The following is a 14094-nucleotide window of genomic DNA, read 5'->3' on the forward strand; positions in this document are numbered from 1 at the left end:
GGGAGGATATCGCCGGAGGCGGCCAAAATCCTCACCCAAAGAACAATAAATAGGAAAATTCAGTTAATTTGGACACCCGCTCACGCTGCCGTCCCTGGTAACGAGGCGGCTCACGAGCTAGCCCGAGCTCTCTACTTCCGTGTAGCCGTCGAGCCCCCCGAACACTGGGCATACGACGAGCGTCTGCAAACTTACGGGTTAATCATCGACCACTATAAATTGGGACGTAGACTGGTACCCCCGCCAGATGTTATACTAAATAATAGAGAAGCTGTCGCGTGGAGGCGGCTACAAACTAATACGTTTGAACTCGGTCTGGGCGTTTCACGCGCTACCAGACTTTAGGGACAATGATCCCTGCAAACACTGTGGGGCGAGAGGGACCCTCGACCACATAATTTGGGAGTGCCCACAATCTCCAGGGATAGGGCAAAATATTACAAGTAGAGAAGCCTGGGATACCCTGCTGCGAAGCGCGGACCCGGCGATCCAGCACCGCACCGTCCATCTGGCAGAGGAGGCCGCAGGAAGCCGGGGGCTGCCTGCCGGCCTCAAGTCCGCGGGCGCACGACTAACCATTTCAAATGGAATTAAAAGTTGTACAACCAACCAACCAACCAACCAGATGCCCTGTGACTGTTTTGGTCCTAGCGTGACGAACAGTATGTCTAGAACGTCATGCTGATTAGGAGCAACAAGGTGGTCATCCCGCCAGCTAAGCACTCGGACGTCCTTCACTAACTGCACGCGGCACACGAGGGAGAAGAGGAAATAAATATAAGGGCTCGACAGGTGGTGTTCTGGCCCAACAAGAATTCTGGCATCCGAGCACTAGCAAATTCTTGCCACGCATGTCAAAAATACAAAAACAAATGCAAAGCTTCCATTACTCAGTCATCCGGTGCCCAGATTACCTTGGCAGTCTGTTGGTATGGACCTTTGCTACTGCGGAGGCAACAAGTACTTGATTCTAGTAGATGTTTACTCTTTTTTTTCCAAGATCCGAAAGCTGCACCACACAAGAGTGCAAACAGTCGTCCAAGCAACCATGGGTATTTTTGCAACACATGGAATACCTGTGAACATCTGCAGTAATAACGGGCCGCCGTTCATGAATGTGAAGTTTAGGTCGTTCGCATCTCATTTCCACATTAACGATGTCATATCCAGCCCCTACTATCCACGTGGCAATGACATGGAAGAGTGTGCCGTTCAAGAGGCAAACATAATGCTCAAAAAATGCTCGTCTGACAGCATTAATCTTTGCAGCGTCCTCCGAGAACGGAGACATCCGCCAAGAGACGATCATCTGGAATCGAAAGACTGATGGGACGCCGCACCAGATCGAGGCTGCCAGTACTGGACAGTCATCTCGAGCCAAAGACTGTTCGCACCGAAACCATCCGAAGCCATCTACAAGCCATTAGAAGCAGGCAACAGAAGCACTACAAATCTGCCTAACATCTATCAAACTTACGCACAGGTGCCCAGTATCCATCTATATAATACTTTACAGAGAACCTGGGTGCCAGCAGTGATGATAGACAAGTCAAACAGGCAGCGATCCCACATAATGGATGCTGGGAACGGACAACAGCGTCGCACAAGAGAGAATCTAAGTAGAAAAGCAGAAATGCAAGACCTTCTTCACCCAACGGATCCGAGTGAGTGAGTGAATGAAAACTTTATTGAATATTTCAAGGGTTTCGCGGTTGTGAAGTCTCCGTCGTCCTCTCTGGCGCTGGCGACTTGAGGCTTCTCGTCAGCAAGGGTGGGCCCCTATTCCAAGGCTCCACTGAGTCGTGCTGCATCAGTCGCGTGCTGCACTAAGGCCCTTTGGGTCGCGAGCTCGCTGCTGGTGAGCCGACTCTCCCATTGCTCCGCACTCGGGTCTTCGTGTTGGTGGAATGCTTTGTTGCGTTCGCATTCCCACGTGATATGATAAAGTGTAGGTGTGGCATCGCACCAAGGGCAGGTGGCTCTGTATTGTGTCGGGAACATTTTATTAAGCATGTGTAAGTTAGGAAAGAAGTCGGTCTTCAATCTGCGCCAGCCGGTCGCTTCCTCCTTTGTTAGGGCGTTTTGTGGTGGTGGATATCTAATTCTAGCTCCCCTATGCAAGTGCAAGATCTCTGCGTATCCCCCCTCGCAAGCTTGTAGGCGGAGCTCCGGAGCATTTGACTGCCCTGCTCGGAATACGGTTACCTCGAGCTAGGCTGTCTGTCCTTTCGTTCCTCTCTATGCCCGTGTGGCCCGGGATCTAGTTTAGGTTATGCCTGGGTTTCTCCTCGGCGGTGGTTACCCCGCTGAGTATTTTAAGGGCTGTTCTGCTGATCCTGCCTCTCGTGTAGTTCCTGCACGTCTCCTTCGAGTCCGTCAGTAAGACGATACTTGGACTGAGCAGGCAATGCCCGAAACCGGGCTTCGAAGTAGAAGCACTTGACAGTGCAGGGAGCCATAACAGTTTCCTTTGCCTGAATGCCGAACATAACTTTTTTTGGTGAAAGGAAGAAGTGGCCCCGTCCGCAGCAGGTGCGCACGAGACGCTTTGTGCGCATGCCTCAGCCCAAGTGATCCCCAGGTGGTCGAAATTACTCCGTAGCCCTCCACTACGGCTCCTCTTTCTCTCTTTCCACTTTCACTCCCACCTTCCTCCCTTTTCATACGGTGCGGTTGAGATGTCGACAGCAAACAAGTGAGAGAGTCACCGCGCCTTTCCCTTCCTATAAATCAATAAATCAATCCGCCCAATCGCATTTCGCAATAAAGCGCCTTTCTTTTTTCCCGCATACTTGCGTGTTACATGTTGTCGGAAGTGCGGTTCGTCGCCTGTATTAACTGTGTGCCTTTGCCCATGTTGACAGCTTATAGCCTTGCAGGTTGAAATCGTCCTAGCAGCTGCCACGAAACATGACATCGTTATGTCCGCCGAAGCCGCCGGACACAACGTGAGACGCATTTCACAGCTGGACCGTCAGGAAGAAAGAGTTCGAGCTTTATGCAACACCAACAAAGCTGAGTACAAAGGAGATTCAAGCTGCAGCTTTCCTTACGACAGTCGGCTAAGAAGCCAGGCGACTAATCTACACTTTCACGTTTAGGAGGGAGGAAGGCAAGCACGACATGAAGATTCTCGCTCAAAACTTTGATTACTACTTCAAGCGAATACCAACCTGATAAAAAATGCATTTTGCTACGGCTCTACGAACCAACAATAGGATGAGCTGTTCAACGATTGGCTCGCAGAGCTTCAGACGCTTGCACAGGAATGCGAACCGAGTATTGAAACGCGGCAGTGTATTAAAGGCCGGGCAAACCCACATTCCAGGAAACTTTGTGGTATGTCAAAATGACTGCGCAGCTCCCTGTCGTTCATCTTTGCCCGGCGCTGAGAGACAGCCACATGGCATTGCCTCCACTTCTAAAAGGGATGCTTGACGCTGGCGCTGAGCGCTAGGCGCAGAATTGAAGCAACATGCTGAGTGGGTAACGAATGTCGTACATGCACTGGCATAAATGTCGGTCGGCAACCGATCGCTGCAATTTCTTAGTACAGCGTGCAGCGTGAATAGTCTAGATGGTCGAGCCCGGTTGTGGTGAGGATGGTTGATCCCGGGGACCAAGGTTCTAGTTCCTATATCTAGCCGATATGTCTCGTATGGGCCAAATAAGCAGCGCAGTAGCTTTTAGGAGATTCCTCGACGTCGCACGGGTATCAGGACTTGGAAGATCAGAATTCTAATCCTCAGAATCTCGGCATCAGACTTTACATTAACTAGATATCGGTGTTGCTGATGTTGAAGCGACATCGTGTGAGCTGGCAGGCTTCTTCAGCCCTCCGGACAAATACGTCGATGTCAGCATAAGCGCTGGTGCTATCGTCGCGATACCTTGCTGGAAGCATAGCATTAAACATTGCAGTGACATTATCCGACAAGCGATGTTCAACGTCGACATACATCGAAATCAATGTGCCTTCATTTGGCGATGATAAACCGCTGTTGTTCAGTGACATGGTGTTGGTAAACCTCGAGAGTCTGCGTTAATTCGGTTGTAAAAGCGGTCCCGCCGTTAGTAACAATAAAAAATTTTGCTCCATGAAGAGTTACAATCGCCCGAAGAAAAAAACTGCCACTTGAGAAGGGAGAGGGATACCCTTTAATCAAAACGAGAGAATTTTTCCGGCGTTCAGATTTCGCAGGCATGCTACTCTTTTTAGTAAGGGAAATTGGCACGGGAACGACTGAAAAAAAATAGTGTGGAAATAAAACAAATGAAGAGTGATTTAAACAGCAGCCATTAAATACGTTGTAAGGTGCTTCGTGGCGTAATGGTATAAAATGAAATGATGAAATTGTGAAGAGGAAGAAGTGCTGGATCTGACTGTGTTCGCTCCCGCTGTGTTCGCCGCAGATTCTCAGTCCTGCTGATCAAGGCCTGTTGATCTACTGAATAAACCCCCCATTCTTACTTTTGGTGGTGCTGCCGGTCAAGATCTATCCTCTCGCCCTGGAACTCCGCAGCCGTACATTACCACCTCCTGCGATGCCTGAGGACGTCAACCACCAAGCCGTACAAGTTGGCTCGGCCATCATCTGTACCGGCTTCCTCCGCCAGCGAGACCCCGCCATCTTCAGCAGCACTGACGACCACGATGTCGAGGACTGGCTCACATCCTATGAACGAGTGAGCGTTTACAACAAATGGGACGCGGAAACAAAGTTAAGCAACGTCATTTTCTATCTTACCGGCGTAGCAAACCTATGGTTTCGAAACCACGAAGCGGACATTAGATCATGGTCCGCGTTTAATGCTAGCTTCTCCGAAGTTTTCGGCCGACCAGCTGTGAGGAAACTACGCGCTGAACAGCGCTTGCGTACGCGGTCTCAGCTAGTTGGCGAAAATTTCACGAGCTATATCGAGGACGTCGTCGACTTGTGCAAGCGCGTTAACCCACACATGTCAGAGGCCGAGAAGATCATGATGATGCTGATGCTGTTGCTGATGCGGCCATTCCCCTTTGTATCGGGGGATCACAAAGTTCTGGATCAGGCCAGGAGAAACAGGTAGAAAAATTGAGGAGTGAGAGAAAATTCTATGCTAAATGTTCAGTCAAATAGTCCGAAGAAGTAAGAAAGAGAGAGAAAGAAGAAATTTAACAGGCTTCTCTGCAAGGCATTTATGACGATGCCTTTCAGATGCTGTCGGCTCGAGATATCCGCACCGTCGCGGAAGTGGTCACACTGTGTCAAAGTTATGATGAACTGCGGAAACAAAGGGCCATAACTAGCGCGAACACCATGCACTCAGTCCCTTGCTGGCCTGGCAGATGCAGGCAAACATTCTGCGCTCCTGCCACAAATTAAGAGCTTCATTCGGGAAGAAGTTGCTCGACAGCTCTCCCTTATATCCTGCCATCAAGAACCTTCCTCACGCCTCGCTCCCAGTTTGCGCCACATTATTCAAGAACAGGAAGGTTGTACAGGCCTATGCACCTACATGTAGTTATGATGACCAGGCAGTGGAAAGCTTCTATGAAGATGTAGAATCGGCAATGCGAAAAGTAAAGACGCAGTATACTGTACTAATGGGCGACTTCAATGCCAAGGTAGGCAAAAACAGGCAGGAGACAAGGCAGTAGGTGACTATGGCATTGGTTCTAGGAATAGCAAGGGGGGAGTTACTAGTTGAGTTTGCAGAGCGCAATAACTTACGAATCATGAATACCTTCTTCAGCAAACGGAAGAACCGGAAATGGACATGGAAAAGTCCTAACGGAGAGACTAAAAATGAAATCGACTTCATAATGTGTTCAACCCCCGCCATTGTGCAGGATGTAGAGGTAATCGGGAAAGTTCGATGTAGTGACCACAGGATGGTGAGGTCCCGAATTAGCCTAAATCTGAAGAAGGAACGCAAAAGATTAGTAAGAAAGAAACCCATCAACGAATTAGCGGTGAGGGGGAGGGCAGAAGAGTTCAGGATCTCGCTACAGAATAGGTATTCAGCTCTAACTTAGGATGGCGACATTACCCTTGAGGCAAGGAACAATAATTTCAGAGATATCATTACTGGGTGCGCGGTAGAAGTAGGCGGTAGGATAGTTAGAGAGGATACCGGTAAGCTGTCTAAGGAGACGAAAGATTTGATTAAGAAACGCCAGAGTATGAACGCTTCCAATCCAACAGACCAGATCGAATTGGCCGAGATATCCCCCCTCTACAGACTTGTTCCTCCGTTCCATCGATGCCAATCTTCCTCCAGAGCAGCGTACTCAGCTTTTGAACCTACTACATCACTTTCGCTCCTCCTTCGACTCTCATCAAAGTTCTGTAGGTCAAACATCTACAGTCACTCATCGCATCGACACCGACACCCACGCACCACTATGACAGCGCCCCTATCGTGTGTCTGCAACCGAACGCCAGGCTATTGAAGAACAAGTCGACTTAATGATCCAGAATGGCGTGATTCAGCCCTCAAGCAGCCCTTGGGCCTCACCTGTTTTCCTTTTAAAAAAGAAAGATGGTTCTATCCGCTTCTGTGTCGATTATCGCCACCTTAATAAGATTACGCGAAAAGACGTCTATCCTCTCCCACGCATCGACGACGCTCTCGATTGTTTGCAAGGCGCCGAGCTCTTTTCTTCCCTAGATTTACATTCCGGGTACTGGCAAGTCCCCTTGGAAGCGGCTGATCGCCCCAAAACTGCCTTTGTAACTCCCGACGGCTTGTACGAATTCACAGTTATGCCGTTTCGCCTTTGTAATGCTCCGGCAACATTTGAGCGGATGATGGACACCATTTTGCGTGGCCTAAAGTGGAAGACATGCCTCTGCTACCTCGATGACATTGTCGTCGTTTCTCGTGACTTTGACACACACCTCTACCGTCTAAAGCACGTTTTGACCTGCCTATCTGATGCCGGACTGCAGCTGAATTTGAAAAAAAATGTCGTTTTGCCGCCCGCCAGCTCACCATTCTCGGCCACGTTGTTTCCAAAGAAGGTGTATCTCCAGACCCTGCCAAACATCGTGCCGTAACAGCCTTTGCCAAACCGACTTCCATCAAAGATCTACGTAGCTTCCTCGGGCTGTGCTCTTACTTTCGCCGCTTTATTAGGAATTTTGCTTCCATTGCTGCTCCCTTGACAGAACTTCTGTCCGGTAGTTCCGACCTTTCGTCGTGGTCACCAGCGTGCGACGATGCCTTCAATGCTTTACGACACACCCTCACGGCACCGCCTGTCCTACGTCACTTCGACCCCACAGCGCCTACTGAGGTCCACCCAGACGCCAGTGGTATTGGTCTCGGTGCTGTGCTCGCTCAGCGCAAAGCAGGTCATACTCAATACGTGGTCACCTATGCTAGCCGTACACTCACGAAGGCTGAATCCAATTACTCTGTCAGTCAAAAAAAATACTTAGCGATTATTTGGGCTCTTACTAATTTCCGCCCTTACCTCTATGGTCGCCCTTTTGACGTAGTGACGGACCACCATGCGCTTTGCTGGCTTTTCTCATTGAAAGACCCGTCCGACAGACTGGCAAGATGGGCTCTTCGCCTTCAGGAATATGATGTCCGTGTTGTTTACTGCTCTGGCCGCTAACATCACGACGCCGATACACTTTCTCGCTGCCCCCTTACAGCTGAGGTCGCGAGTCTTTCCCATTCCGACGATTCCCCGCCATCGCTTCACATCAATGACATGCCGTCAGCGCAGCGGCAAGATCCTTGGATAAACTCTATCTTCGATTTTATCTCCAATCCTACAGCTGCTTCTCCATCGCGTGCTCTCCGCCGCCATGCTTCCCACTTCGCCATTCGTGGTAACCTCCTCCACCGCCGCAACTACTGCGCAGATGGCCGCAAGTGGTTGCTAGTTATCCCCCGGCAGCTACGTTCGCAAATTTGTGACTATTTCTACGCTGACCCACAACCCGGTCACGCGGGCGCCTTCAAGACATACACTCGTCTCCGGCTGCGTTACTACTGGCGGGGTATGTACACCTTAGTACTCAAGTACATTCGCTCATGCCTCACCTGTCAACGTCGCAAGCCATCTCCTCAACGTTCTGCTGGAGAGTTGCTGCCGTTACTCAGCCCACCACGTCCTTTCGACCACGTCGGCATTGATTTGTACGGGCCGCTTCCCTACACTGCGGCCGGCAACCCCTAGGCTATCGTAGCCGTTGATCATCTGACGAGGTATGCAGAAACCGCCGCACTTCCATGTGCCACAGCGTCAGAAGTAGCTTCCTTCATTTTGCAGCGATTTGTTCTTCACCATGGCGCACCTCTAGAGCTGCTCAGCGACAGAGGACGCGTTTTCTTGAGTGACGTTGTGAAAGCCTTGCTCACCATGTGCAACATTATTCATAGAACCAGCTCCGCCTATCATCCCCAGACTAATGGCCTCACTGAGCGTTGCAATCGTACCCTTGGCGACGTGCTCTCTATGTACGTCTCCTCCAACCACTCAAACTGGGACCTGACCTTCCGTATGTCACGTACGCATACAATACCGCAACGCAGTCTACTACTGGCTTCTCTCCTTTTTTTTCTCCGCTACGGCCGTCACCCCTCTGCTACAATCGACACCATACTCCCGTATCAACCAGACATATTAGAGTATACACCTGCGTCTCAAGCAGCCCAGCATGCGGAAGACTGTCGACAAATCGCCCGCGCATTCACGACTATCACCCAGTACCGCCATAAATCCAACCATGACAGCCAACACTCGACACCGCACTTCTCGTCTGGCGCTATTGTGTGGCTATGGATACCTTCCAATGCCCCTGGACTATATTCAAAATTTCTTGCTAAATACCATGGCCCATACCGTGTTCTGGAGCGTACCTCTCCGGTTAATTACGTGGTGGAACCTGCTACGCCGTCCCATGATCTACGCCGGCGCGGACGCGAGATTGTTCACGTCCAGCGCCTCAAATCCTATTACGACCCTGCCGTCTTGCTCACGCCGTAAGTCGCCAGGATGTCTCCTCTTCGTCCCGCGGGTAATTCTGAAGAGGAAGAAGTGCGCAAGGAACATGCCAGTCAGTGGCATCGTGATCGCTGCGCGTGCTGGATCTGACTGTGTTCGCTGCCGCTGTGTTCGCCGCTGGTCTGCTCAGTCCTGCTGATCAAGTCCTGTTGATAGACTGAATAAACCCCCCATTCTTAAAAAATGCATCATCCGACAAAGGTGTTCATATAGTTCTCAGCTTCAGAAATGTCTGAGGGTAACATGTAAGTTGAATTTAGAGTTTTTCAAGGCGTCCAATGTCTTTCAAATACGTAAATAAAATGCTCATAGAAAGCCTTTATGCCTCATCATCTTGTTTCCCTTGATATCGGGTACCTGCATCATTTCGCTATTGCCGCAGGCCACTGCATAACATTTCAGTGTATACTAGCTCGCTGTGGTATTAAAGCCAATGAAAAAGCAGATGAAGTGGCTGTCGAGGCCACCAACATCAAAGATACATTCATACCTTCTGCGCAAAACTCTGAAGCATCCTAACTGGCTAAAACATTTGCTTCCGAAATAAAGTACCTACATTGGAGCTTGCGGACACATCACTGCCAATTTCTAGGAACATTTTCCAGGCCTTGAATAAGAGAACGTACGTTATCTCCTGGACCAACTGCATTGTGACTCAACAGAATTTTACAACCAACTCCACCGAAGTACTTGGGCTCCAAGTCAAACTCTCTGCTCTAGTCTTTGCAGGTCCCGCTGTTAGTAACAATAACAGATTTTGCTCCATGGAGCATTACAATCGCCCGAAGAAAAACTCTGCAACTTGCGTAGAAAGAGAGAGATACCCTTTAATCAAAAACAGAATTTTGCCACCGTTTGGATTTCGCTGGCATGCTACTCTTTGGAGTGAGAGAAATTTGGAAGGGCACGATTGAAAAGGAATAATGAAAGAATTAAAAAATATGAGTGATTCATACAGCAGCCATTAAACACGTTGTAAGGTGCTTCGTGGAGTAATGGTATAAAATGAAATGATGAAATGCCAAATCCCGAAAATATGCTTTTACAGTTCACAGCTTCATAAATGCTTGAGGGTGGCATGCAAGGTTAATTTAGAATTTGTCAAGGAGTCTAATGTCTTTGAAATACGTAAATTAAAAGCTCATTCAAGTCTGTGTTGCCTGATAATCTTGTTTTCCTTGATATCGGGTACCTACATCCTTTGGCTATTACCGCAGGCCGCTGCATAACATTTCAGTGGATACGAGCTCACTGTGGCATTAAAGCCAATGAAAAAGCAAATAAAGCGGTTTGTCAAGCCCACCAACATGAAAGATACATTCGGACCTTCTTCGCAAAATCTGATGCGTCCCAACTGGCTAAAACATTTGATTCCGAAATAAAGTACCTACATTGGAGACTTGCCGACACATCACTACAAATTTCCAGGAACATCTTCCAGGCCTTCAACAAGATAACGCACGTCATCTCCTGGTCCAACTGCAATGTGACTCAACAGAATTCTGCCACCAACTCCACTGAAGTACTTGGGCTTCAAGTCAAACTCTCTGCTGTAGTATTTGCAGGTTTCGTGCAAGCCCAGAAGGACGCTAAAACCGCGGTGTCCCTTGCGGACATAGATTACATCATCTCCTCGCGAGCTGCGTTTCATCTCATCCTCAGAGAGCAGCGGGTAGACCGTCTACACCGTTCCGAGGAGCAGCTTCGCGTCCACGAATGGTAGCAAGACCACACCGTGCCAGGCATAGTTTTTGCTATTCAGGTGAACCGGTCGGGTAGAAGTCGATGATGGGCGAGTTCGGGTCGTCCACGAGATCTGGCCATGGCGTGCGAAAGCGCTGCTTGCTGGCTGCCAGAAACACTCAACAGCGGCTCCATGAGTCAGCTGCTCTAAAGGTTGAGTTCCTCGTTAGAACTCAATCTTCAGGTCTCCAAAATTGATGAAATCCAATGCAAACGGTATTTAGTGGTAGGGGAGGAACCACTTCCAGGATGCACAGCCCTAATAGTAAAAGCGAAGAACTTAGCAGAGCCCCTCAACGTAAGCAGCCGCACATCATGTCGAAATGCAATGTTGTCAGGACGGATGTGAAATCCGAAATTTGAACGCACAGTACCACTCTCGCTAGCCATCCTCCCAGAGACGCACTTCATCGTGCGGTTCTTCCTCTCCATCCGAGCGGTCCCCTTCGTGCTTCCGTTTCCCGCCACAAATGTCATAGTCGCTGGAGGCGAGTCTGAGCATGGACTCCAGACAGCCATTGGCATGGCCACCTCCGCCGTTAATGACGTTTCTACGATGTTCCATCCCTTCGAGACTCATGTCGTAGGCCTTCCGCTTAACATTCCGCATAGCGGACACATATTGCCCATGAATGACTGGGCAAAACTGCCCACCAGGCGTCCATGCCGGCCTCGCCTTTGATTCAGCCATTTTAATTCGGTTCTTCGTTTCCTTCATCCGATGCTTGACATTGAGCTCGTCCTGCTGGCGATGCTTGCAGATTTCATCTTCAGCCTCCCCATGCTCTGACATAATAAAGTGCACCCGGTTCAAAGCGACAAAGCCGTTCTCGGTCAGGTAACCCCGATTCTGTACACAGCTTTCTTGTACAACGTGACCAGCCTGTCTACTGGTCGTTTCCCACAAAGAAGCGCATGAACAACCAATTCTCAATGACCCTCTAAATGTTGAAATCGAAAGGAAGGTTGTCCATACGAAACTCATGTTCAAGATACTCGAGCAAAGTACTCTGTTTCCGCTCCAATAGGTTTCTCAAGCTCGTCAAACTCGGCCACTTTTTTCTTGGCCAGAACCTGGTAGTGATTCATTGTTTGTCCATGTTGTCCAAAGAGTTCACAAGGCCTGCGTTGGTTGGGCTTGAATTCTTCTCGAATAATGGTGAGGTTGGGTTCATGGGTGGCTAGCGCCAGCATGATTAGATCAGCGTCGGCTACACAGAGGCAATGGTGAGTGTTGGGATCATGCTTCGGATTGGCTCTTTGCCTTTGAATAAAATCAATTAGTAGTGCTCCCCCTCACCACGCACCTTGGCATCCTAGGGAATCGCTTCAATGTTCTTCCAGCCAGGGTCATTGTTCAGACGGTCATGAATGTAGTAATGGAGGTATTTTGAAAAGCTGTCGTTAAATAGTGTGCCCTGTATGATACAGTTGCTGTCGATGTGCTCGCTCTTGTCTTTCTCGGGGGACAGGGGCACGCCCCGATACTGCACCTCCGCGCGGATGCGGCTCATCTCTTCACCCTTCTTTGCGAACTCTTTGGAGGCCCGGAAACGGTGCGAGGGTTGCTGGTCCATCTTAGCCTGTGGAGTCACTATATCAATAGCGATGTAGGGTTGTCCTCGGGGCCGAACTACGCTGCAGATAGGGTATATGCACTGGAAGATGGCCACCATCATTTCACCTTCGTTTGTGGCGCTGCTTTGTTCTCTAGATGACAGCAGGAATGAATGATGCCATACATGCACAAGTACAAGTTATCAGATCACATCATTGGGATTTGGTTTTGTCATGTCCTCGGGGATTTTGACGCCACCCAGAATAAGTGTCTTTTCTTCAACACAGTGGGCAAGAATAGATGGATATATCCTACTTAACAATCTGAAGAAGGCTGGGACTTCCATTGTTTATCCAACTTGCTTCTTTGGGAGAACCAATTTGCCGACGTTTTCTGCAGGCCTCAGCCGAAAGACTGATGGGCCGCCGCACAAGAACGAGGCTGTCAGTACTGGACTGCCATCTCGAGCCAAATACTAATCCCACCGAAACCGTCCGAAGCCTTCTACAAGCCATTGAAAGCAGGCAACAGAAGTTCTACAGCACGTCTGTCCGACATCTCTCAGACCTACGCACAGGCTGTCCAGTATCCATTTACAATAATTTGCAGAGAACCTGGGCGCCAGCAGTGGTGGTATGCAAGTCAAACAGGCCGCGACCCTATATAATGGATGCTGACAGTGCACAACTGCGTCGCACAAGAAAGCATCTATTTACTAGAAACGCAGAAATGCAAGACACTCTTCACCAAACGGAAACGACAGGCGATACTTCGACTCAGCAGGCAATGCCTGAAGCCGATCTTCGAAGCCCTTCACAGCGAAGGGAGCCATACGGTTTCCTTTGCCGGAGCGCCGAACATAACTTCTTTTTTCGGTGAAAGGAAGAAGTGGCTTTCCATTATGAGGAAAACGGTATGAAGATTCCGAACGGCATCCTCAGAAACCCATATCTGCCATACGGGGTGCTCATTGTACATATAAGTGAGCTCGGTTCGTCTAACTTTACTTGGGGCTGAGACGTGGAGACTAACCAAGAGAGTTCTACTTAAGTTGAGGACAACCCAGAGGGCTATGGAACGAAAAATGGTAGGGGTAACATTAGGAGATAGGAAGCGTGCAGAGCTGGTCACAGATGCAACTCAAGTTACCGACATTCTAGTGGAAATTAAGAAGAAGAAATGGGCATGCGCAGGACATGTAGGGCGAAGAGAGGATAACCGATGTTCGCTTAGTGTAACAAACTGGATTTCAAGGGAAGGAAAGCGTAGCAAGGGGCGGCAGAATGTTAGGTGGCCGGATAAGTTTAAGAAGTTCGCAGGGGTCAAGTGGATGCAGCTAGTACAGAACCGGGTTAAGTGGATAAATATGGGAGAGGCCTTCGCCCTTCAGTGGGTATAGTCAGGCTGATGATGATGATGATGACTTGCCAGAATCAGATGACGCATACAATGTGAATGGTTATCGGTATGTATGTAGGCCGGGGGTCCGCTTGTGCGCATTTCTACCTGTGCGCATTTCTACCACCCCCCGCAATCGAGGCGGACGCCCTAACCACTCGGCCACGACTGGGTAGGTGGCTGATTCAAAACCCGCTGCCGGACACCCGCCGGTGCAAATGGGTAAAGTGGACCCCCGGCATACCGATGATGCCATGTTTCATGGCCGCCGCTGGGGCGATTTCAACCTGCAAGACTAAGCTGTCGACACAAGTGACGGTGCACGGGCGACACGGGTGACGCGCCCCACTTCTGACACCATGGGAACGCAAGCACGTGGGAAAGAGGA

The 14094-nt window shown here is 49.6% G+C and overlaps 1 pseudogene; it reads right to left on the reverse strand.

The window, feature by feature from the left end:
- Positions 1 to 10421: 10421 nt before the first annotated feature.
- On the reverse strand, positions 10422 to 12654 carry LOC146188436 (5'-3' exoribonuclease 2 pseudogene; annotated as a pseudogene).
- Between the last annotated feature and the right edge of the window lie 1440 nt (positions 12655 to 14094).

Source organism: Amblyomma maculatum, chromosome 5, assembly GCF_055883805.1.
Source record: "Amblyomma maculatum isolate TAMU_Amacu chromosome 5, ASM5588380v1, whole genome shotgun sequence".
Taxonomy (NCBI): Eukaryota; Metazoa; Arthropoda; class Arachnida; order Ixodida; family Ixodidae; genus Amblyomma; species Amblyomma maculatum.